General features: G+C 37.2%; 1 long non-coding RNA gene across 1 annotated transcript; it reads right to left on the bottom strand.

Moving 5' to 3' along the window:
* Positions 1 to 2,625: 2,625 nt before the first annotated feature.
* Positions 2,626 to 10,534, bottom strand: LOC121635851. The gene is made up of 3 exons (XR_006009547.1): positions 10,410 to 10,534; positions 5,694 to 5,698; positions 2,626 to 2,637 (listed from the first exon to the last, which is right to left on the bottom strand). It is a non-coding gene; the product is annotated as an uncharacterized LOC121635851 (long non-coding RNA).
* Positions 10,535 to 27,185: the final 16,651 nt, after the last annotated feature.

Genomic DNA, 27,185 nt, shown 5'->3' with positions numbered 1-27,185 from the left:
CGACTAAAGTAGAAGGGCATGGCGGGAACGCGGGACACATTCATCATAGCCAAGGTGGGAAATTACTTCAATTACTCGGGAAGGAGAGAGAGAGAACTGAATTACAGAAGTCAGAGAAGCAGAGAAGAGCAGACCACGATCTGCAAGGAAGTCCATGTGACACCGAGGGCAGAAATGATAACAGAGGAGAGAGGAAACAAGAGTGAGAGGTGAAAAGAAAGGTGATAAAAAGGGAGTAACATTAGTCATGTCTTGATTTAGGTTACAAAGAAATACAGCTCAGGGAAAAAATAAAGTAAAAAATATATCACAGAGCACCACAAAATTATCAGTATCTCTGGTTCTGACAATGGTGCTGACAATATTTTTCCTAATTTCCAAATAAAATGATTACTCTTTAGAGCATTTAAAAAAGAAATGACTATATATGTCATGGTCTGTGTGTTGTCTGGTTTCCTGTTTTATTTTGTAGTTTCTTCACTGGTGTGTTGCGTTCTGTTTCATCTTCCTGTTCATTAGTACACCTGGTTTGATTTGCTCATTTGCTTCACCTGCTTCCTGTTAGTTCACCTCTGCATTTATACCCATTGGTTTCAGTTGTCCTGTCAGATCATCCATCATGTTTTCCTATCATGTCTCCTGCATTCTGTCTGCTTCCTGCCTCTGAGTCCTGCATTTGGGTCCACTTCCTTACCACCGTCTCACCGTGACAATATAAATCTAATCCGTTATTATTCGTTTCTATGATGTAATTTAACAAATGACCTTATGTTAAAAACTTGAAGATGCATTGCAGAACTTTTGCAGATTTTCTCAGGGATGCATCTTGTATTGACGGCTAACTCGGGATTTTTTTTTTTTTTTTGATAGTCTGGTAGCTGTATTGTGCCGAACAAATTTGCTTTGCCAAGGGGATAAGGCTCCTCTTGATAATCTGATTCATTTATGTATTTATTTACTTTGAATCATGAAATTTAGGTTAATCCTGCTGGATCTGACCGGGGTCTACCTGTACCGTGACCTCTCCAGCCAGTAAAAGAAGTTGACTCTTGTCTTAGCTCTTGCTATTCAAATGAGTTTGTGGTCACCTCTCTTAGTGCTGTTTTCACCCTCTGCTTTGTTGTCCCCAGTGTTGTTGACTTTGTTCTCATTACTGCTGTCTTTGAAATTCTCAGGATAGAAGAACTCACGGTAAAGACAGAAGTGTTTTGGCATGATCAATATTTATTATTCAGTTTCCAAATAACATACCTGTGTTTACCATCAAACTGGTCACATTACAAGATCAAAGTGTGAATTACAGCTTTCCGACTTACATAGGATTTGATTTAGGTGATGACCTGATTATTACCTCATAAAGCAGAATGAGGTGTGCTTCTGTTAGAATTAGACACAGACAATAATGCCCTCCCCCCAAATCTGAAACATGGATCAAACATACTAATGAAACATTTGAGCATAATTGCTGTTCTTTTTTTTTTTAAGCTGAGGAAAGGCTGACTCCATGAGGAGACTGTGTCTACATCTCAACCTGAGCTTATTTGTCAAATGACTTGTTCAATGTCAAATCCCAAAGATTTGTTTTTATTTTCATTGTAAAATGATATGTCAGTGCATTATGATGGCAGGCAGAGTTTAAAATGACAAACAGCCACAGGAGCAAATGCAGAAGGCAAAATATTAAAAGATTAAATATGGTGACAGAGGGACATATGGCAGGAAATTATTGTGACAAAAAAGATGATGAAGACTAAATTTAGAGGAAAAAACAAGAGGAAGTAAAAAGAATAAAATGAGTACACATAAAATTGGAGTTAGTGATAAAAATTATGGAAAAGATTGAATAAGAACAGTGTGGATACAGGGCAGAGCAAAGAGCAAGTGCAGCATGGAAAAGGCGAGTATATAGATCATCATTAAACTACAAAATCCAAAAGGATAAAAGGTAGTTGAGCAAAAGATAATGCACAGTTGCAACGTTTTCATACAAATTCAAGTCCAACGACTTTCAGCAACAAAGCCTTTCTGTCTGTTTTCCCAGACTTCAGAGACAGAGATGAGCTGTAATTTCTCCTGAGATGAGGAGATAAACAGGCTCTTACTATAACTGAATATATTGATCCAAACTGCATTTTGGCAGGTCATGAATCCAGTTTGCTCTGTGACTGAAGAGCTGCCAAGTCGGCTACCAGCCAGATAAATACATGGATTATGCCTTTTGATAACAGTGACATGGTGGCTGGCCCAGTGCTTACATCAGATAAACATGCCACGATTGACGAGGTAAAGCTCTACAATGGACTCTGAAACATTCACTTTTAACCTATCCAGCATTTTGTCTCCTCAAAGTGTAGCTTAAACTTCTCATTTTAATAAACCAAAGAAAACATGAGGGTGTACACAAAGATAAACATGCAGAAAAAACATTGATCCCCCAAATGTTTTACCTGGCATTAATTAGAAAATATGTTCAGATAAATTAACATTAAATGAACTGAGTTTTATTAGTTAAATTGCTTTTATCTGTGTGTAGTAATCTTTGATCAGCAGAATCAAATTATAAATCACAAGATTCTTCCAAATATGAAGCACAAACTAACTTCCTATCATCAAAGTTCCTATTTAACCCTTTAAGATCTAAATCAGTTTTAAAAACAATATTTAATAAACCGTTGGCTGCATTGTGATGATCCCATGTCTCAGTGCTACCTCCTACCCTTCGTTATGAGTGTCTCCTAGCAACTTAAAACACAGCTACAGGGGCAGCGGCTGAAATTTTACCTAAACAGACTGAACGTCATCATACAACTTGTTTTTCTTGCAGAGCCCCAGTATTTATTCTATGTGGTGGATGTTCTTGCACCCTCTAACTGAAGCCAATTACATCATTTCCTATTGTTGAAAGTATGCTTATACTGATTGCTCTGCATGTTATTCCAGAACCTGTATACTTCCACAACTATTTCCTAAACTGTAAACTACAACAGGACAGGGCTGCATTCCATTTCTTGCAGTATATATTAATACGGCAAAATAATCTGCATTGTAAGTAGGGTTTATAAATGATTGATTAGCTTTCAAAATTGTGCAAACTCTCCATTGGGAGGGAGGCTCTGAAAATTTCACTTTGAAGGACAAGGTATCCCCATCGCTGTGCCCTAACCCACACTAACCAGAAGAAATTAGCATACTTTGTTGCACAAACTTATTTGCAAACATGTAGTACCAAGAATGTCAAAGTTCAGCACCCTTAACATCTTCAACTAAAACTGAAAAAGCTGGAAGACACACAAGTCAGAGGTCTCGTGGCAAATAAAATGAAGCAGTAGATTGTGACAACCAATGGCATCACAATCCATATAACCAAAGATGGGTGTGGAGAAAGATGGATTTAAAGCCAGTCTTTTATTTTACCTTCTCTCATATTCCCACCTTGCTTCACCTTCCTTCTGTTCCTCCCTCGCTTGTCTGCTTTTTTAATCTACCTCCATCCTTTTCCTGTCTTTCTGCTCCACTGACCGCAGCGCTCAAACATCATCATCATCATCATCATCAGCCCGACTTTTGTTATAAAGGCAATAAATCATTTCAGCTTTCATCTATTGTTATTGATAAATGATCAAATATTTCTCATCTAATGCAGTGAAAACGATGACCCACACAGACAGATAATTCTCTTCCTCCACTAGCTGATGTGACAGAGGACATCAGTGATGGATTGTCTCCTTAAACTGTTATTACATGTATAATGTGGCGCTCAAATCCAACATCTCACTTAGTGTGATGTTACCACCACAAGGGCTGTATCAGTCCTTTACAGAGTCATAGAAACGATAATAAATCAAACTAAACTAAGAAACATTTATCTTTTTAAACAGCAGGTTCAATAAAAGCTATTTCAGATCTACAGGTTTAATTAAGCAATATCTTTAGATCTGGAAATTGTGTTATTTAAATTTATTTGTGGTGATTTAATGGATTTTTTACTCCCTTGAAATGGTTAACAGCATGAACATACAATTTCAGAATTATGGGAATCTAAAATCTAAAAATGCATTCATTCCCAATATTTAGTTGCAAATATTTACTTAATGAAATAATGAATGAAACATTCAAAGATAAGTAAAGTTTGCTTTTAATTTTCCTACAGGAATATGATCCTTGATATGTCAGGTTGTCCTTTTGTGGACTCCTGTTTAAAGCATGAAATTTTAAGATCCTTGTGATGATGTAGCAATATTAATTTACTTTTTATACATCAATTACAGAATTTCCTCCAGAGAAACAAAAAAAAAACTATATATATTTTAGGAAATCAATCCCATCAGCAGTGAATATTTTAATGTGTCTCGAAAGCAAGTAACACCTCATTATGAGGGTCGGTTTGAGACATTATTCAGAATTACCCTCTCACAGACACATGTGAAATTTAAGTCATTCGCACATTATACTGAAACCTCTCATATATTGTACTGAAATCATTCACACATTATAGTAAAACTGCTCATACACTATACTGAAATGCTCTTATACACTATACTGAAATCATTCACACACTATAGTGTAATTTCTGAAATCACATTTCACTAGTATGTATGAAAGGAATTCTACTAGTGTGTGTGAGAGGGAATTTCACTAGTATGTATGAAAGGAATTCTACTAGTGTGTGTGAGAGGGCATTTCACTAGTATGTATGAAAGGAATTGTACTAGTGTGTGTGAGAGGGAATTTCACTAGTATGTATGAAAGGAATTCTACTAGTGTGTGAGAGGGAATTTCACTAGTATGTATGAAAGGAATTCTACTAGTGTGTGTGAGAGGGAATTTCACTAGTTTGTATGAAAGGAATTCTACTAGTGTGTGAGAGGGAATTTCACTAGTATGTATGAAAGGAATTCTACTAGTGTGTGTGAGAGGGAATTTCACTAGTTTGTATGAAAGGAATTCTACTAGTGTGTGAGAGGGAATTTCACTAGTATGTATGAAAAGAATTCTACTGGTGTGTGTGTGAGAGGGAATTTCACTAGTATGTATGAAAGGAATTTTACTAGTGTGTGAGAGGGAATTTCACTAGTATGTATGAAAGGAATTCTACTGGTGTGTGTGAGAGGGAATTTCACTAGTATGTATGAAAAGAATTCTACTGGTGTGTGTGTGAGAGGGAATTTCACTAGTATGTATGAAAGGAATTCTACTAGTGTGTGAGAGGGAATTTCACTAGTATGTATGAAAGGAATTCTACTAGTGTGTGTGAGAGGAAATTTCACTAGTATGTATGAAAGGAATTCTACTAGTGTGTGTGAGAGGGAATTTCACTAGTATGTATGAAAGGAATTCTACTAGTGTGTGTGAGAGCGGATTTCACTTGAAAAGGAAGTTATTTCAGTTGAAACGGAAGTTACGTAGTAGAAAAAACAGGAGCGCATTTTCAAAACAAACCGAAGAAGAAGAAGCTGGACCATGACAGATGTTTTGCGAAGACTTACGCTGTATTAATATCTGTTCAGTTGCCTGGAAGAAATCTCATTGAAGCAGCTGACAACTTTAACACTATTCTGGCCTCAGCAGAGACTATTAAGGGTTAATGCGACATCAGCCGGACAACCGACAGTAGTAAGTCTGAATGAGGACATGCTAACTAGCCAAATAGCATAATTCGGCCATTGGGATATACAGTGCTGTAAAACGAAGACCGGTGCTGTCCAGGTCTTCCTTTGAGGAGGAAATTTCAATATTGTATATAAGAGCCAGTTTCAGTATAGTGTATGAGAGGTTTTCACCATAGTGTGTGAATGATTTCAATATAATGAGAGGTTTCAGTATAATGTGTGAATGACTTAAATTTCACATGTGTCTGTGAGAGGGTAATTCTGAATAATGTCTCAAACGGACCCTCATACCTCATTACCACTTTTGCCTCTTAGCAAAGTTTGACTTTTATGTATTTGTTACCATTAATTTTTCCCTTGGCGCTATATCTTCTGCACTGTATGGAATGAGCTTTCTGGACACTGTATGAGTTTTGTATATGTATATATTTAGTGTTTTGTGTATCTGTTTTAATATTATTATTATTATTATTATTATTATTATTATTATTATTATTATTATTATTATCATCATCATCTTTAAACTCTTAAATTTCTCTTCTGCCTGCCACAGGGACTGCAGATGGAAACTAGCTTGACCACTATAACCTGGTGCAGTGCATCTCTACTCAGTCTGGTTGCTAACATAAATTATTATAATAATATTAAAAACTACATGACTGATCTCCACACTGTAAATCACTCAGTGAGAGCAGTGGACTGGTGAACCACAGACAGGAAGCCTTGGAGGAAAAGGTAGCACAATTTTGTGGAGAAAAATCACTGAAAGTGCTGATGTGTCTCCCCTGTGACAGCAGAGACTGTATTTATCCATCAGGGAAAACTGTACAAATGCCAAGTCATCTGGTTGAAGCTAACACACAAAACCTTGCAACAATCTCTTCTATAGTCCTCCTGATGTGTTTGATTAGTATCCATGTTACAATAAGTTCATATAAAAAGCAGGCTTAAATTAGGCAGCAAAACAGCAAAACAATTTATCTCAGTAATCAGCATAACATATTTCATAGCAAAAGTCATGTTACTCATGGTCTTTATCAAAATACTTAAAACTATATCATGAGCAATATTACAATCAATCTAGAAAATGATATTGTGATAATATTTTTAGCCTTACTGTCATACTAACTAGCATGAGTTCAGCCAATATTGTAACAGATCAGCTCAATTTGTTTCAGATGAGATCCTGGAAAGAACTTGCTCACATTTCAGTTGTCATTCATATTCTTATGTGTTCATATTTGCCCGTGTAGGACCAACAGCTGTGGTGAGAAAAAATAATCATTCACCTGCTTCATGTCATGCAGGCATAATGGTGAAAGAACAGTCAAGGTGAACAATCATTTTCTCTTATGGCCAGAAGAGAAAATATTAATCTGTAAAATGTAAATTAACTGTTTAACCAGCTGGTTACCATGGATACCATGGGTACACTGGTCCATGTCTCCTGACCTTTCATTAATTTTGCCCATGTTCAGTTTCTCTCGCAGCTGTTTAAACATGATGTGGTCAGGCCTCTTCTTAAAAAACCTGGTTTGGATCCAGTCTTCTCTAATTTTAAGCCAGTTTTCCATTTTTTCCATAAAAAAAATCATGCATAAAGAGTTTAACTTATGTTTGCACTATACCAGTTCCAAAAAGAGAGAATAAGCTTGCTGGAGCATCTATATGTGAGGACACACACCAGTGTATCCTTTACTGAAGTATTTTTTTGATGTCCAAAGTAGATGTGACACATTAATTCCATGTTGTAAATTAAATTAAAAGTATGTATGATTTGTCACACGCAGATTAATGCTCATTTGACAGAACTCCGTAAAGGAGCAGGATGCAACTAAACAATGGTTTGAAGACACAGTTGTCAAAGGCATCATATATAATTGCAGCCAGTTTAAAATGGCAGCTCTGAAGCAAAGATGTCTCATTCTGTTAAATGCCTGTCACCTCACCTCCTCTATTTGCATCACTGGTAAGAAGGACTAGGACGCAAAGAGAGTGTCATGGAAATTGATAGAGTGTGTGGTAATGGGGAAATGGAATAAGAGGCGGCTCGTTGTTTACCAACTATCAATGCCTATTTATTTGTCCATTATCTGACTGTATTTGTATTTAGGTCTTACACTAAACCATGACAACTTTACCAGGTAAGCAAAAAGATCAGAAACATTGCAAGAGCTCGGGCTTGACCTGTTTACGATCCTTCTCTGGAGTTAAAAATGGCTTGTAAAAGTTGTCACCACAAAAAGAAAAAAAAAACCTGCAAGAGAAGACAGAAAGGTCAGCTACCATTTCAAAACCTGTTTCCTCCACTTATTTTGCTCAAACAAAAGATTGGCTATAATAATAATAATAAAATCATCAAAAAGTAACCAAATTAATCAGTTGTATCACCTTGATCAAGTAATTCAGTTTCAATCATTATTACATGAATCAAAACTGCTAACCTGCACATGGCCAACACAGAAACAAAAGCACATAGCATTTGTTTACAGCGGAGGGTGTGTATTTTATAATGTGCAAATAACTATTAACTGACCTTAACTGAACCAGCAAACTGTTGTTCATAATGCCAACATGTTAAAAAAAAAAAAAAAAAAAAAAAAAAAAACGGATGCTTTGCAAACAATAAGAAGTTTGTCCTCAAGGTTCAAGGTTCAAGGTGCTTTATTGTCATTCCAGCATGAACATGACAGAAGGAAATTAAGAACTCGAGGGCCGGTGAAACCCAATAAAAATATAAAATAAAACAGTAATAAATATATAAAAAATAGCAGTTATTGTGTTCTGTTCATCAGTCTAATATTGTTCTCGGAAATAAAGCTGATGATGGACTGGTAAATGTACACACAGATTTGTCAAATATCTTATTTCAAAATCACATGTAGATGTGTTAAAAAAAAAAAAAAAAAAACGTATAATTCCCAGATATCTTGGTGTGCATGTGAAGGGGCTCACTGCTGGTGTGACAGCTGAGGTTAAGGCCAGAACATACCGGCTCTACAGCACGCATCTTAAGTTGTCATTACCGCATCTTACCTGAACCGAAAAGAAAAGCACATAAAGTAACATCCTGGCTCCCATTCTATGGTACTTTTTTAAAATCCTTTTCATATTTTGGTTTGTTTAGTGGGATGTGGTAAACAAATCCGTGACATACTGTACATGAGGAGAGCTTGTTTATAGAGAATTAAGTCAGTTCTAAGTCCAAAATGGGCTCCAACCTGGTACTACCAAGGTTTAACTGTGTTTGGTGATTTTAGGGAGCCTAAACACTTAAAGCTAAAGCAATACAAGAATTCAAAGACCAAGCAGAAAGGAAATGATTGTTAATATGACCAAAACGCATTTGTAAAGGCCATTGTTTAGAAAAAGTTTTTGTTTGTTTACCTTTTTTCATTATTATTCTATCAATAGACCCAGGATGAAGGATAGTTTTGCAGCCACTTGCTGATAAAGAGCACTTTCAATAAAGTACACTTGCAAAACAACTGCAAGGGCTAGTGTTGCTGGTTTATTTCAAAACCATTTGAATCGCATTATTTATTCATAAATGCTGATTAATCCACGTGATAATTTCCTTAATTAACACCATAACCTACAATTCATGTAGCTCCTTTCAACTTAAATTATGATGCAAAGTTACATTTATATGCACAAGTTTTATCAGTTGATATGTACTTCAAGTACTCCCTTATATTTATCTGAAATACTCCATTACAGTGAATTAGTTAAAGATAGCAGCTACAAAGTAGGTGTAATGCACCAGGAATATAAAAACATTTTCAAAGAAGTTATACTTACTGTAGAGTAATTGGAGCTACTATTGGTACCACCTAATATTTATCATTGCACTTTACTTTTTGTTAAATGAAGACTTTTATTAAAATGCGCTTTTAATCCAATAACTACATGGTGTGAAAATTTCGTTAAATGCCTTTAAAGTGCTTCAGTCATAGGCACTTTATTTATGTAAAGTCACTTCATTTACTTCAGTCAAAAGAATTAAACTGTTGTAATCGTCATAAAGACAAAAGAATAGGTTATTTTCTTATGTAATACTGTTACCAAATACAAACATGTGTTAACTCAGTGCTAGGTTTAAGGAAAAAGTAGCTAGTATCGACATTATGCTAGCTTGTTTACCTTCGAGCATAACTCAAAGGTAAACAAGCTAATAATAGAAAGGCTAACAACTTACCAAGCTCCGAGTCACCTCTGTTACTGTGAATAGTTTCCTCTCTCTTAATAAATCATGATGGCTTCAATAAATAATTTCCATTGATGTTTTACCATTTGGCAGCTGCTAATTATCTGATAACTGGAGCCAATTGAATGCCGCACAGTGATTGGTCAGGCAATTAACACCTGTCCACCTGTCTACTGGAATGACCTAATACCTCATCAACAATAGCCCATGGATGTGTTGTCCTCCTTGTTTTTAGTGTTTAATTATTTCTGTCCTGTGTTTTATTTCTTGTACAGCACTTTGGTCAACCATATGTTGTATGTATATAAATTAATGTGGTATGGTATGGTATGGGTTATATATATATATATATATATATATATATATATATATATATATATATATATAAAATAGCACATATAGTAGTTCCTGATTTATTGTAATACATAATGAAATTAATTGGGGGCTATAAATTTTAGAACTAATTAGTCCATAGTACACTTCTTGTTTTAAATTGTTTTGTTTGTTGTGTTTTTCTTTGTTTTAAATCTGATTACAAAACATGGTAAAACAGGACTTGACAATAAATTATACAGACCAGTGTCATTACCTACTGTTTCTCAATCCTGGTCCTCGGGGACCACTGCCCTGTATGTTTTAGAGGTATTCATCTTTAACAGACCAGACTCAAATTAATGGCTCATTAGCAGGCTTGCAAAGAACTTGACGAGCAGTTCATTTAATCAGGTGTGCAGGAGTTGGACGGAACTAAAACATGCAGGGCGGTGGCCCCTGAGGACCAGGATTGAGAAACACTTATCTAAATCAATGATTCCCAACCTATTTCCCTTGAGGATCCCCTTTATGCAACTACCAAAAAGCCAGACCCCCAGGGACAAATCATGTGAACTGTGGCGTTTCCCAGACATGTTGCACTCAACATGCAGGACAAAATATCAAGGTTTCCAGAATAGACATAAACTACTCAAACTAAACAACACAATACATAAGGGAAAATTGTTTGGATGCACAAGATGTAGCCTAGTAGCTTCTTTTAAATTATTTTTGGATATGTTTTGGATATGTTTTAAAATGTTGTAGAGCAGATTTTGATGACCCTAATTAATTTAACATTGGGCCTGGTTTCAAAGGTATGTCTTTTCAAGCACCCAAAAGTAAACAAAATATCAAGATGACAAAAAACTTAAGGGGATAAGCATCAAATCGACTCCATGTAGCCTGATATTTTACAATCATACAGGTTATGTGGAGTTAAAAACCTCAGAGACCTAATGTGCTCTTTGGGGACTACCTTGGGAGGTCAGGGAACACAGACTGGGAACCACTTGTCATAGAGGTCTACCACACCAGACAGGACCCTGTGTGAAGAGGCCTCTAAGACAGTCCAGTACATAGTAGCAGCATATATGAATAATCAGGTGGCCACAATAATAATGGATTAGATTTATATTTCATTTATTCAACATTCATACACTGCTGGTGGTGCAAGTGGTAATCTGCACACTCAGGACCATGAACTACAAACTTAGGGACTGAATCCAATAGATCCCAGCAGTAAAAAAGCAAAGAACCCTCAAGTATTGTGTCAAAAAGTAGCTGAACAGTAATGATCATTTTATTTATGAAGCACATTTTATACAATCCAGTTCACTTAAGTTCAAACAACTGTATTTATCCCTGATGGACAATTTAGTTTTACAGTCTCTCAGTTTAAAACAGACAAAAACAATAACGCAGCCACAACAGATCATGGGAGCAGACTGTAGGTCATCCGTTGTAGAACATTAAGATGACCATGGCATTTATCAATGAGAAGTAAATCATAGATAACAACTGGAAAATCAATAGAATCTGGAAATCATCAAAAGCTATTCACATAATTATAAAAGCCTGATTGAGACTTAGAGCATCAGTTTGTTCTCCTTGGTGGGGTAAGATAACGTTGTCCAGAGGGCATTAAACAGAAGTACTCAGACAGAATGTGGTCAGATTGGTTCATTATACTTTTTGTTTTCTGGATCATCAGACCTCTTAGCTGGACTCCTCTGGATTCATATCGCTTCAACTAAATGTGGTTTAATAATAAAGGCCGATATAGAAAAATTGGCAGAAATATGTGTTTAAAAAAGAAAACGCAGTGCACACAATACCAGAAAATGATAAGTAAACGTGATCAAGAAATAGAATCTGTCTTTGATAAAGCATCTACCCAATGTCCAAAAAGAAGAACCAGTGTACAAACACAATGAACATAAAATTAATTCACACAACCAAGCGTGAACAAATCTGTAAATAAGTAAATAAGCAACCAAAGAATCAATCCACTCAACAGTTAATGCCAGTTACATGTAAGTATGGATGTGCATTACAAGGATTTTCCTCCTTAATAATGATTTTGGGGTCTAGTGGAATTGTTTTTGTAATTAATAACATTGTTTTCAATTGAAAAATACTTTTGCTGTTGTCTGTTAACTAAAATCAACTGCTTCATCTCTCTAGATATTATCAGTAAATACTTTTTTTTAATATGAATTGTCTTTGGGTGCAATTAAAACATTCAACCACCAGAGGTCAGTGTTTGACAAAAGAATTGTGCCTCAAACGCAGCATTCCCAATCAGATGGCTCAACTGAGTTTATTGGCTTTAAAAACGCATCACCTCAATAGTGTTGAAGCTAATTAAGTAGCTTTTTTCTGGTATAATTTGGCCAACTATTTTGTGAGGAAGTCTTATAAAGTTGCCAAGAACTAGAGGCTCTCAAAGCGTTATAATGAGAAGAGAAATAATGTTTTACTGCCTAAAATAGGCAGTTATTCTTAGAACTGAATGTGATAATGAATCTTGTTTTTTATCAAACTGAATAAATAACATGTTTAGCAGTGAAGTTATTATAAGTCTGGAATTGGAAAAAAGGAAAATGGAACATTTCATTACTGTGTCTTCTACATCGACAGTCACTTTAGATGGTCTAACTAAACCCAACATATCTAAATGGTGTCTAAAGGAGTGGAGCTCTTACACTCTGAAGAGTTATAAAAAAAGTGGCTCAGTTCCATTTCATTTGTCAAGGGGCTATTTAAGAATGAAAGATGCCCCTGCCTGCCTTTTTTTTTTTTTTTTTTTTTTTTTTTTCCAAGGACATATGAGCTCATACTGCCTGGACTGCTGCCTGGATGAGGAGGAAGAGAAGGAGGAGGAGCCGGATGCATTCATCAGGTGCATTACATCACCACCGACCAATCCCATGCTCTCTGGCACGAGCCTTCACAGCAGCGTCTGTCACTGAGTTGAACGTGTGCAAGTTAGGCCCTAAAGGAATGAGATCACAGCATCACAAGGTCAAATCAGGTTCAGTTCAGACATCCAGTCTGTGATGAGGGTAGAATGTCTCACTAATGCTGGGGTTTTGATTTTATTTTATTCATATTTGTCTTTAACCTGCGTACAGTTCTCGTGCAGTGGATTGTAAGTGTTTGTTGACTAAATCCTTAACAGGTACATTTGGAGAGGTTGCACAAAGTCTGCTGTTACCTGTTGACATTTTGAGTCTCATGACTGACTGTACAAAAGAAGATTGGAGAAAGATCGAGCTGCTCCGAAAATATTCAATGAACCAATTTACTCCTTGTTTTCCTCCAGATGTTAAAGAGGTGACTTAAATGTTTGCCCATTCAGGATTTTCATAATTGTTTAAACAACCATATTTGCCTTTAATCCTACATGTGTGAGAATGCAGCCTGTATTTTATATTGCATTCATGCACACCAAAGCCAGCTCATAGCTTTTAAACTGAACAAAACGTTCAATTCAAATTCATTTAATTACAATACAATCCACCTTATTCAACAAATCTTAGTTTCAGCTCCAGCACTGTGGAGGAAAACACCAGTAGAACCAGATTCAGGAAGGCTGGCCATCTGCCTCAACCAGTTGGGGGTGAAGAGCGCGGAAAAGAGACACAAATACAAAAAGCACAAAGCCAGGGATTTATGATATAGGTAAGATAACATGAATGACAAGTATGATAATATATGCAAAGAAGGAGGCTGAACTTCTAATGTGAGGAAATAAATATTACGTAAACTTTTATTTATTTATTTATTTATTTATTCAGACTTTTATCCTTTATCCTATTTTCACCACCATCTTTAAAATCACAAAGGCCAGGAAGTGAGACCTGTGTTCACTCTAGGTTAGTGGTTCTCAAAGATGTTTTAATGTTGTACCATCAGTGGAAAAATTTTTCAGCCAAGTGCCCCCTAAACCAGGGGTGTCAATTTTCATTTTAGTTCACAGGCCAATAAAATAACCGTATCATAACCTCTATCCCTTTACTTTAGTACAAAGAAGAGTACATTATCAAGATGTTAACATTAACATTTAATTAACAATCTCCCCCCCATACACACACTCTTTTTACTGGTACTATACATATACATACAAGGTCCTGTATTTAAGTTTTTAAGTTACATGTAAACACATAAGCTCAAAAAGTAGCTTTCACTTTGTAATTGATCTGCCTGATGCCAACAAGTTTAGTTCCTGGTGACTGTTGAGGTGATGTAAAAACATTCTTGGAGCAGCAGAGACACGAACCAATCGGGCTGATGGGAAATGTGGTCTTTGCTCTTTGGTCACCGTGACTACAACATCTTAAACTGATATACAGCTCTTGAGTCACTGCTGCTTAGGATGCTACACGAGTGAGGCTGTGACGCTGTCAGCCTCACTTTGCTTCAACCACAGTGCGGGTGTGTGTGTGTGTGTGTGTGTGTCTGTGTGTTTTCAAATATTTTAATCTGAGATGAACCCACCATTCGTTTTAATGAATTTTCAATAGACCAATAAAGACTCAGTTGTCATCTGTCCTCATTTCATTCCTTCATTCAGTTAAAAGAAGGTGAACTAGGCATTGCTCAGCCAAACACACACACACACACACACACACACACGGACATGATTAGCATTATTCCCCCTTTAAGAAAGTACACTGTCCATAAAAGAGCCTGGTATATGAGAAGTCCTCTTAAACTCAACAAATGTCTCAATATCAGCAGTAGCTGTCAAACATCCAGGAATGTGCAAATATTGGCAAGATTAAATTTTAATGATGCTGGGGGAAGTTGCAGGAAAAAATAAATAAATAGAGGTGGAAAAACAACTGCTAAGCACAGCATAAATCAAAGTTACCTGCAAATCGAGGCTGTGGAAGCTGAGGACACGTAGGGGAAGAAACTGATAGCACTGGTATTCTTAAGACTGTAGCACTGGTCACTAACTCTAATCCGATGCTCTAGGGCTGCTGTTCTGCAGGGTTTAGATGTTTCCCAGCTGAAACACACTTAATTTTATAATCATTTTATAAGATAAAATGATAAAATGGGTAAACTGAATAAAAATAAGTTGAAAATAAATCTTTTGGAAATCTTAAGAAAAATTAATAGATTACATTGAACTTTTAAATTAATTCAACTTTTCAAATCAAAATAATATAGTGCTCAAGAACCTGCAATTAAATCAGAAAAATATTAAAATGCAGCATCATCATCATTGACACTATTATCACATCTTATAGTTTACCATCATCATGGAAGGAATACAAAAGGATGTTTCTTGCATGTAATTTTAATGCTTAAAACTCTCAGGTTGAACAAATGGCAGGATTTGTGTTGCAATATCTAAAAAAGTACTGAAGCTGGTCTTTTGACTAGCAGATATTTATTTCAAAGTATTGATAAGCCCATCCCTGCGACAAATCAACCAAAATGATATGCTTCTTCCATCACCTGCCAAACTGGTCAGTTTTTATTTATACTGGCAAAATTTATTTTAACCTCCATTTGGTTGGTTGGCAGATGTTAACTTACTGACCGGACAGAGGTGTGGAAACTAGTGATTCTTTGCTAAGTCTATCCTCAAAACAAGTTTTTTTTTTTGACTGAGTATTGATCCAGTGGATCCTTGTGGACCATGTATGCAACTAAATTCATATCATTTATTACCTTTAATGGTTAACCAGCACACTATGCAAGAATAGTTACACAGTGGTTGTTTGCAAGAACTACAGTAGCAAAGGTGGCTAGGTTGCTTACTGCTACTTCCTTTCTTTTTCTTCGTTGTATAGCAGTCAACATCAAGGTGCAATACCTTCCCCTAATATGGTCTGTAAATCTGGCACTGGGTTAGTAAATTTATCAATAATTCATCTAAATATTACATTAATTTATACTCCTGTGCTGAATCATACAGGTTTTAAAAAGTCCAAACAACATTCTGCATGTGTTGCAAAACCACAGCAGTCCAGACCAGCTCTTTCATCCAATGAAAACAATATGAAATTAAAAATACAACCAAATACAGTGACACAGACCCATATCTGTTGAGCAGATGACACCTTATGTCAGGCCAGAATGTCAAACATTTTTAGTTTCAAACTACAGCATATTTTTCTCAAAATCTTCCCGAACACGTAGCAGAAGCAGTGATGCAATCCAGTGGTAAACATGCTCATGTCTCAAACCATTTTAGACACCGATGGAAGAAGTGTAAGTGAATTTACTGACTGCAGTGGTTCGGTTGAAGCAAAGTGCATTCACGTCTCTAAGACCTCTCTGAATGCTAAAGCTGCACAAATGGCTGTGGACAGCTTATTTATGTCAATTAACTTTGGAACTAAAATACTACTAAGTTAAAAAAAAAAAGAATTATTTTACTAAATGGGACATTATGATAAAGAATCATATTCATATTCTTCCAGGAAAAGGTAGATGTTTTGTGTGTGTTTGTGTTTCTGCTGGCAAATAATGTGTTTGAGAGGTCCATTCGTCTTTCTGACTGGCAGAAAGCTGACTTAAAAAGCAATGACTGTAACTTTCCCTCTATATAATTCGTTGGGACTGAAGCTTTCCTTATGGCAGGAATCTTAAAGGTCCCATATTATGCAAAATTCACTTTTTAATGGTTTTGGAACAGTCATACTGGTCCCCCCGCATGTGTAGGAGACCCGTAAGTGTGAAACTCTTTCAGGCGCTCTCTCCCCCCCCTGCTCCACCTCTAGGGAAGTAAGCGCTGAAATGAGCTTGTTTGAAAGCGTGTACGTTATGACGTCATAAGGGACAACAACCACTCCCCACAGAGCGATGGACCCGTCTACCGGCTCTCAAAGCCCGCCCTCTAAAAATCACCTAGCGCCCAGTGTTTTTCCCTCTTCGGCAACCCTCGTTAGCGGACATGGCTAAGCGACAGAAGCACTGTTCTGTTTGTGGCTGCATAAATGAACACGAAAACGTTTTTTTACTTCCATCCACTGAACCCACGAGGACTGAGTGGATTAATTTTATTTTTGGAGGAAATGTACCCGGAAAACTTCCAAAGGTTTTGCATGTCTGTGGCCAGCATTTCAAAGAGGACTGTTTCCACAACATGGGGGCATGGAAAGCAGGCTTCGCCAACCGTTTGAAGCTGAAGCCAGGTTCAATACCAACTGTCCGTGACACAGCTGGAGAGGTAAGAGCTGGCAGTTATTTTATCGTTTCGGCCTTATTAGTCTGATAGCTTGAAAATATATTAACCTGTCAATCACCTCATGACGGGCGATGCGATGGGCGGAGCCAACAGATGAGCTGCTCCACCAGGGTTCCGCCCACCATAAACGGCACATTTCTGAAGCTGCTAAAAAGAGGGAGGTGAAGAGAAGCCGCTGCACTCAAACTGAGGGTCGATTTGTCCATACCATGGCGGAAATATTTCATTTAGATATTAATGAATGGTCTCAGATTGGGAATAAAGTGTATAATATGGGACCTTTAAACTCCGGTCCTCAAGCGCCACTGTCCTGCAGCTTTTTTATGTTTTCTTGCCTTAAGACACCTGACTCAAATGAATGGGTCATTGTGTGGAACTGGCTGTTGGGTCCATTTAATTTTAATCAAGCAGGAAAGCATCTAAAACCTGCAGGACAATGACTCATGAGGACTGGAGTTTGAGATTTGAAGTGTGAAGCAGGAATAATTTATTAAGAAGCCAAAAAAAACATCAGGACATGGACTGCAGGTCAATGTGGCCTAATAGGGCAGACTGAAGAAAGGAGCTGAGGTGTTAATTTAATCCTGGAACAGAGGTGGTCCAGGTAGGTTGAGGGCATATTACAGCACTTTATAACAGAATAAGCTTCAGATTAATGAGATCCAGAGTCCGTTTTTGAAAAATTGTAATGTCAGATAAGTGGCAGGTTGAACCATTAGGTGCCAGAACATGAGCTTGGTCCTCCCCAGCATTCCTCCTCAACCACCTGGAGTGCCCTCGGCTCCCGTTCAGCATTAATTGTGTTTGGATTCAAGTCAGTGTCGTCTCCCAAGTGGAGAAGAGCGCAGCAGTCAGTTTGCCTTGCAGCGCCTAGACTTCTTTCTCTCTGCTTCTTTTTGACTCGCTTATGTAATTAAGCAAATGTAGTTACCATGAAATGACTCCCCGAGCTCCCGAAATAGGAAAGAGGTGTTAATCGAGGAAATGTACATAAGCTGCATGTAGACAGAGCTCTGCAGAGGGGAGGATTAACACATCGAAACAGAACTGTCCAGGCCATCACACATCATCTGCAGATGGTTTCTTTGTGTTTTAGTTTTCTCTCCATCATGAAGAGCAGGTAGCGTCATGCCTTTGTTCTAAAGTTGATGTGCTTGCATCACACAATGAGGTTTAAAGGCCATTAAAGATGGTGTTGGCTTTCATTTAGGCTCCATGAGGAGAAGAAAAATGTCTTCATGGCACTTACATGGTTTTAGAAAGGTTGCAGTCTGAGGCTGTGATGCAGCTAGTTCTTAGAGTAAGTGGCATATTTGAAGGTGCTGCATTTCCATCTTACTTTCTCACTTCTGATTTTTTTGTCATTTGACAGATTTTTTCTCTTAAAAGGGAGATTTTCTTCCTTTTGGCCACATCTTGAAAGGTATTTATCTATGTGATGTCATGGTTTGATCTGTGTATGATCCTTGTGCCACTATTGTGATGACAGTAGTATTCTGCAGTGGTACCATCAGAAGGCAGATTTCAATTTATAAGGCAACTATAGAACAGAACATATGATTTCATGGTAACTGATTTTAGTTATATGTGCAACTGTCATGTTAGATATAAAAAGCAGGCTTAAATTATTTTAATGAAAAAATAGGTTAGTTACTCGCGGTTTCTCCATGGTTTCACCCAGCTTCCCTGTTACAATTGGTAGTTTTTCTTACAGTTTCTAGCCTTGGTTAATGTCATGTCAAGTCCTGGTTTGAGTTTTTGGAATAAACCATTCATCATTTGCATTATTCTGCCTCCTGTCCTTAACTGCCTGCGAGTGGGTCCGCACACTTTCCTCCTGAAACCCTTACACCCCACATGATTTGCCTTTTTTGAGCTTGTTTGTGCACGTCTTCAGAAACTGTACTATGTTTTCACAACTTCCATCATGAAAGCAACTAGTAGAGGGAGTGTAGGGATGAAATTAATTGGATGAAATTTTCTTGTTAATTCTCTGATAATAAACATAGTACAAAAACAAGTAGGGGAGCAAGTACGCTCAGAATAGAGGCAGTGGGCCACATGGATAATCAAAAAACGAGAATATTGTTGGCCTACGACTCATTCCCTCAGACAGTGAGCAAGTTGTAGGACAAATCGTACAAAGGTAGTACATGGACTGTACTTATATAGCGCTTTTCGAGTCAGTTTGACCCCTCAAAGCGCTTTACACTACATTTCACATTCACCCATTCACAGTCCGATAGGCACATCGGGAGGCAGTCAGTGGAAGCCTGGAATAGATCTGCCTACCCTTCAGTTGGTAGACGACCACTCTTCCTCCTGAGCCAAAGGTTATCGTGGGCCATGTTGTACCCTAATTTAGATATACTGGTCTTTATAGGGTACAAACTTCAAGGGTATAAATAATTGTACATTATCATTGATCATCATTGAGCGTACAGCAGCGGTACCTCTGAGGGTACCACCCCAGCAACAGTTCTTTGTTGCCAAAGTTCAGTTCTCGAAATCTACTATCCTGGAACTTTTTGAGGCAGACCATATACACCTGAATCAAATAGTTCAGTTTCACCATCCACATGTCATTCAGCTCATACAGGATAGTAGATCTTGAGGACTTTTATAATATATATATATATTATTAGGTACCACCAAGCGCCCACAAAATGTGGTCACATATTTTTTTTCTTAAAAAATAAAAAGTCAACATATATGTACAAAAGGAAGACTGTGTTGAACCGGCTTGAAGTACGCCTCTGAGAAAGCCATTGTATAACACAAAAATATAGATTTGTTTTTGTAATGCAAGGATTAGTAATAGTATTATTACAAATAGTTGGAGAAAACAGACACAAAATTAAAAATAAGACATCTAATCTACACCTGCAGAGTGTTCGATCAGATCCATTTGTTGGGTTTTGGGGGTATTCAGCTCAGTTGTGCAGATCAATTTTAGCTGGAGTGTCTGACAGTACAGAGACCCCTTTGTTGGATATGAGTAAAAAGCTTTCATCTTTCATTTGAGCTCAGGACATTGATTGAGTGCACAGGGAGTCATTGACATCAAGCCTGGCCACTGTTTTTCATTCGTTCCTGTTATACAAAGTCAAGGATTTACTCTAGTTGCTGGGTTGCCAGGTTATAATGCAGGATTTACTTCAGAAAGGCAGGATTATCTGTCATATATGACCGGAGATGTGAAAGGAGTATTTGTAGTCGCTAACATCTATGGGAAAATCTAAGAATGAAATCTGGAGACAGAGGTTTTAGATGCAAATCCTACTAAACAACAGCAAGCTGCTGGCACACTGCGCAACTCTCTTGTGACATTAGAAGTCAGTAATTTAATTTTAATAACATTATACTGACTTTAAAAAGGTGCATATTGTTCTTTAAAGAATGTATGACATTCATGAGCACCCAATCTGATTCTTTAGACCTGTCACATTTCCATCATTCATTATGTATGTGGCACAGACTGACTTGTCTGAGTCAAGCAGAATGGAGAAGAAAGAAGAAAGTGACTATGAGCATGACATGGTTGTTGTTGACCATAGAGCACCATTGAGATGCAGGAGACTCTTACCATGGATGGGACAAAACGAGACTTGAAAAATGGTGTAATATACAGGGGAATACATAATAAATAAGATTCATCCACCAGTGACACCACAAAACGCAATAAACTCCAGCAATGCATTCAAATCACAACCAACATGCATTTCTAACTCGTTCATTCAAACACAAAATGTCCTTAAAACTGGAACTAATAAAGAACCACAGCAGCACACTTTCATTTCTTTCCCCCAGTTAAGTGATTTCAATCTCGAGAGGACCAGAGGGAACAAATCCCACGGCTATATTTGTGACCATGCAGGATAGCCAGAGTGTGAACAAACTGAAACTTGTGTGTGTGTTCAGTTTCCTGCCGCCTTTTTTTAGCCTTTAAACTGTATCACAACACTGCTGAGATTACCTTTAACCTTTCAGATGAGATAGTCCCTGACACTTTTGCATACAGAAATTTTAAAAGACACAAAGGCAGATCATCTTTATTCAAGAATTTTGTTTTTGAAGACATGTACAAAATGTAAAATATACTAAGTTTACTGCAGAAGCATGAAGGTCCATGCTGTAGATAGTTTGCTCACAGCTGCACAGTGGGGTGAAGATATTATCTGGTGTTGTTGTTTTGCGGTTTGAAGTGCGTAATCAGCCCAACCCACTGGCTCGCTGTGAATGCCCCGCACTTATCACCATATTTTCCAATGTATTAAGTCGACCACAGAAGTTTTCACGCTGTGGGTTTCTCATGCTGGCATGCCTTCACCTGCAATTGAGGCAGAGGGCCTGTGTGGGTTTAAATCTGGTCTGCAAACAAACCTAATGTCGTAGAAAATGGTTTTTATCTCAGCTTTGAAGTATTATCCTTACAATAACTTTTAGTTAATTCTTACCCTGCTTTATGTACTGGTATTACAATATGGTCTGGTCTCAATTGGATGTTCTTTTTCTTTTTCTTTTCTGTCTTGGTGTATGGCATCTTCCTCTGAATTGCTATCACAGTGCCATTTCTTAGCCCCCACCTTTAACTAAACCCCTCTCAGCTTCAAGAACCAGGAAAAACTTTATCCAGTTTCTGCACTGTAAATAGAGTAGCTGTCAAGAGCTAAGAACTGTTCCAGTCATGTTGCTCTGGGGGGAGCTAACAGAACAAGAACAAAGCAGAATGCAGCAATAATGTTTCTGCTAACCCAGAAATGTCTTTGCTTCTAGTATAACTCCCCAAAAGTACGGCTGTTGACTGCAACAGCAAATATAAGTCTCCTCAGAATCTTAGGTTTGCACACAGTGAACATAGAGTGAAGAAGAAAGTGCAACCCCAATTCAAAGAAGAAGTCTTGCATTAAATTCAAAATGATAAAATATTTTCAATGAAATGTCTCATATATATGTGTGTGTGTGTGTGTGTGTGTGTGTGTGTGTGTGTGTGTGTGTGTGTGTGTGTGTGTGTGTATACATAAAGAATAAATAAATAAATCATTGTCCTTAGTCTAATAACCTTTTATGGGCAACTTCGAACATTTACCTGCGATGTGGATGGTACCTGTATTACCTGGATGTACCTGAGGCAGCAGACACATCCTTTTCTAGGCTCAATGAACTGAATCATTTGCCATACCTGCTTATTACAGCTCAGGGTCAGAGGTGTTTGAGCCTTTCCCAGCTCGGAAAACCATGATAATCTTTTTTGTGTAACATTGTTCCTCCTCTAAAGCAATGGTTCCCAAACTAGGGGCGGGCCCCACAGGCAGAGTCCAGAGTTATGCCAGGTGGTGGGCAGCCTAAATAAAACTTATAGTTTTTGCATTGCTAGAAAAACGTGGTCCAATTTGTAAAAGTACCAATGAGCAAAATAATTAACAAAAGGCATTTTAAATACCAAAAAAAAAGATGAGAAAGTATGATGAGGCATGTCTTGCTCTAGGCTTGACCAGGTAATGGTAATGCCAATGGTGTGTAATGAAGACAGATCACAGTGTGTTGTATGTCTCAGGATTTTAGCATCCGATGGTATGAAGCCACTTGGAGATTTCTCATTCTGAACACAAAGAAAAACCTGTTGATAACTTTAGAAATTATTATCTTTGTCAATGAAAAGCGGGCCTGCAGAAAAAGTATAGGAACCACTGATCTAAAATTATGTTCCCCTAATTTAAAGACCCAGTAAAGACGAAAGGATTTTTATTTGTATATGTTTTCTACTAAGTTGTGATCTGTAAAAAGTATCCTCTCAAATATGAAGACTGAAGTTTGATGCTGTAGAGCGAACTGAGAGAGTTTTTCGAATCATTGTAAATTTCTTCAGGTTAAAGTAGCTCTCCATGTCTCTTCTTCTTTATCAGATTCTGGGAATCCAATAACAATTTTCTTTAAAGCAATTATTTCTATTCATGACCTGTTTTTTACATCTCAACTCAACTTTATTTATAAAGCCCATTAAAACAACCGCTGCTAATACAAAGTGCTTTACATAAATGGACAAAGCAGCACAGAAAATACAACAACTAACCAGAGAAATAAATAATATAATCATTTTTTTGTTTGTTTTAAATGATGCAAACAATTAAAGTAAGTAACTAGCATTTCAGTGGCCCTTTCACAGCTTTGTAGTCTAATGAAAAATCATATAAATAATTATTCCTCTCCATCCAGAGCTTAAAAAGTGTGCATTTTCAAAAGAAACACAACAACTTGGTTTTAAAAAAAAATGTTCAACACATGCTTACGACCAGATGGAAAATGAGATGCAAGTTTATAATAGTGTCTGGACTTGGCAGCTCTTCATGTAAATGTAAGCCTCAGTATAAGAAGCAGTTGCTTTAAAAGAGCACACATTGTTAAGTCAACCCTCCCAGGAGAGAAACTGTTTTATTTATTTTTTTTAAGTATTTAATATTCAAATCTATGTCTTCTAGAAGACAGATTGAGGCCAGCCTGGAGTCTCTGTCATCCTTCGCTGCAAACAAATCAGCGGCAGGGGAATAACGATGAGCGGTGTTTCATCTTTGTTATTTCGTTATCTCTTGCATAATTGTGGGATATTAACTTCCCATCAGGCAGTTCTAATTATAATCGATTCTCCAATAAAGCTGACAATTAAAGAAGCAGATTGATTAGTTAAAGTTCGACCCCCTGAGCCTAATGACGACATGCAAACAAACTAATTCATCAAGCTGATAGCACATTAAAATAAACATCTGGAGAAGGATTTCTGACAGAAACCACAAAGCTGCTGCTTTTGTTCATAAAAACTTTGAAGGTGCTGCATGTGTTTAATACCAAATTGATTTGTGAGAAGCTAAAATGACTACTTACTCTTTTATCCAACCCACTTTATTTATAAAGCATATTTGAATTATACAAAACTCTGAGATGCAAAGTACAACCCCTTTAAAAATGATGGAATAATTTTTCTCTGAGGAAGTTCATTTGGGATGGAGGGTGGGTGGAATATGGCCCCCAGGGAATTCTAAAAATGTGTATGTAGAAATACCTGAAAATCTGGTATGCATGAATCCATGTATGTGTCTCTGTGTTGGTGGATGAGCAGTATGGGAGAAGTGGGGAGGTGTGTGGTTGTATATATTTGGGGTTTGATCTGGGCCTTGCTGCCCTTTTGTCCACTTGGGCTGTTTCTCATCAAAATCTCTGAAGGATGTCCCCAACAACTTGTTGAATTTATGCCACAAAGATCTCAGTAAAAGGTGGGAGGTAATTATTTTGACTTTTGAACTGTACACTAGCTAAAGTGTGCAAATGTGCTTAAACAGGGAGTAAAGGCAAAACAAAACAGCCCTGAAAAGACAAAAGTCTAAACGAGAAGATAACAAAAAACAGCTCCTGTCCATTTTGACACATGTATTTTGTTCAGTTGCTTCCTTTTCATAATAATAACTTTTATCTGTACTGAAACGCCTGAAAACATGTCCAACATGCTCGTTCACGTATGGACAAACAGGAAGTCAGTAGCTGGTTGATTAGTCATGACAGATAAGAGGACTGATAAGGCTTAGTGAATGTGGGTACCAGCATCGTTGTTTCCAAAAGTTTCCATCAACTATTGCAATCTGCTTCTTTAAGTGGTCTAAAATTGTATTTCCTTGTAAATTAAAAAAAAAAAAATACTCATGAAAGGATAAATTTGTATACAAGGTCGAAGCTGATGAAGATCCTGTCAAAATTATTACCATGCTTTTGAGGTAACTTGTGATTTTATAGCCTTTAAATTTAATTTAGTTTTTGTTTTTTCTTTGACTTAAAATTATTGTTGGCAAGTTTACATATATCTTAGGAGCTTTTTGCTCCCTAAAATGTATGCATCATTCAAACATCTTTGTTGCATTAGGATGCTAAAGGATGCACAATGCAGCTTTTATGTACAGTAATGCTCTGTCTCACTAAAACTGAACACACACACTTTCACATTTGGCATCTGCAGGCATATTCCTCTGATTCCAACAGGCTTCAACCTTGAGCTGCAGCCAAAAAGCCAGGCAGGCGCCACACACCAACATGCACACTCAACACCACTGGTCTGAGGCCAGCTTCCAGTGCTCCCTGTTTGTGCCAGCACTGTCATCACCGCTCCAAACACGCTGCTTGATAACGTTGGAGAGACAGAGTAAGCCGCTGCCAACACGGTATCCGATCTAACTATCGCTTCATGCTATTAAACCGCAGTGATTGTCTTATGTAGAGAGCTGGCATGGTATTAGAGGGAGGGCATGAAAGTCTTTGATTAAGTTTGATTTAGCTCCACCCTCTCACAGATGCTTCATTGATTTATACCTCTAGCATCTCCAGAAGGCTCAGCAGTGATTTTTTAAAAATAATTTTAGTTAATAGTCTGTGACAGGAACAAAAAGAAACATCTTAATGGATTTTAATTTAATGTGTGTTTGTGTGTGTGTGTGTGTTTGTGTGTCACATTATACAATGAATTTTGAATAAAAAAGTTAATGTGTAATTGTTCAAATTCTCAAGAATACTTTCCTGACAAATTCCCTATTTCAAAGGTTTTGTTCCTGTTTTGTCTCCCTTTGTGCATTTAAGACCTAACTACACTGTAAAATGACCATATGTTATATATTTTTACCAAAAATATGTATTTAAGTTGTCCTTAAGCAAACATAAAGAAAGCTATATGTCAACAGCAGTCCACTAGATTGGCATAACTTTCCTATCTCTGTACTTCTGACTGGTTTTACTGACACACTGAATTATGCACATTCCTGGAGCTGTCATTGCCCGGCAGCATCCCGAGATTGAGAAACCGCTCCTCACAACACTATTATTCAGCCTGGAGCATCACATGACAGCTGCATTTTGCTTTATAACACCATGTCACATGTCAGCACACATCTGGATGCGCACAGTGGTTGATTCCCCGAAGAAACCCAAGAGGACATTATCAGAAGAAGCATGGAAAGAAAAGAGAAAAGAGACAGAGATAAGGCAAGAGTCAATATAACACTTACTTTTACTGGTTGGAAAGAGCTCAGAGAAGAGACAGGATGTAAGATGGATGCTGAATTTATGACAGATTTATGTCCTAAAACTGTAGTTTTAAAAAGTGTAATGGTTATAAAATCATCACTGTTAATACACAAGTTAGTATTGGCATTAGTTGGCATTGTAGCAATGATTTACCCTTGTATAAAAATCAATCTGGGTTCTCTTAAAATGTTTCCAACACTGTACTTCACAGGCACGCAAACCCCTATTTTTTTACCTTCATGTATTTTAAAGTAATTTATTCCTCATTTTGTTTTTATTAATAATAGACAGAGGCATGTCCTTGAGTACTAAAAGTACCTGTACACACTATCTTTGCTTTGCAGGCACACACATCGCCCTGCAGTCCAACTTTCCCCAGGTGGTTTCCTCTTGTTTCAGCAGCTGTGTTCATCACTGCTTTCTGCCTGGCTCGTGTACACTCTCCACTTCATCACTGTCAGAGCCGTTGGACTCCACTGTGTGTGTAATTGTGTCTCCACTATCTGTTAATGCACATAACTAGGATTCTCCATGCATTTGTGTATATTCACATTTACTCCCCATTTTAGCTCAAAGACTTCTAACAAACAGATGTCTGTTTATTTGATGCAAACAATCATTTCTATAACTGTATCTTTTTTTAAGTGCAGTAATCTAAATAAATACAACACATACATATTTACACACACACACACATATCTATCTATCTATCTATCTATCTATCTATCTAACTATCTATCTATCTATCTATCTATCTATCTATCTATCTATCTATCTATCTATC

This window comes from Melanotaenia boesemani, chromosome 24, assembly GCF_017639745.1.
Source record: "Melanotaenia boesemani isolate fMelBoe1 chromosome 24, fMelBoe1.pri, whole genome shotgun sequence".
Taxonomy (NCBI): Eukaryota; Metazoa; Chordata; class Actinopteri; order Atheriniformes; family Melanotaeniidae; genus Melanotaenia; species Melanotaenia boesemani.
The sequence above is the reverse complement of the archived record's forward strand: the minus strand, read 5'-3'. Positions and strand labels throughout refer to the sequence as shown.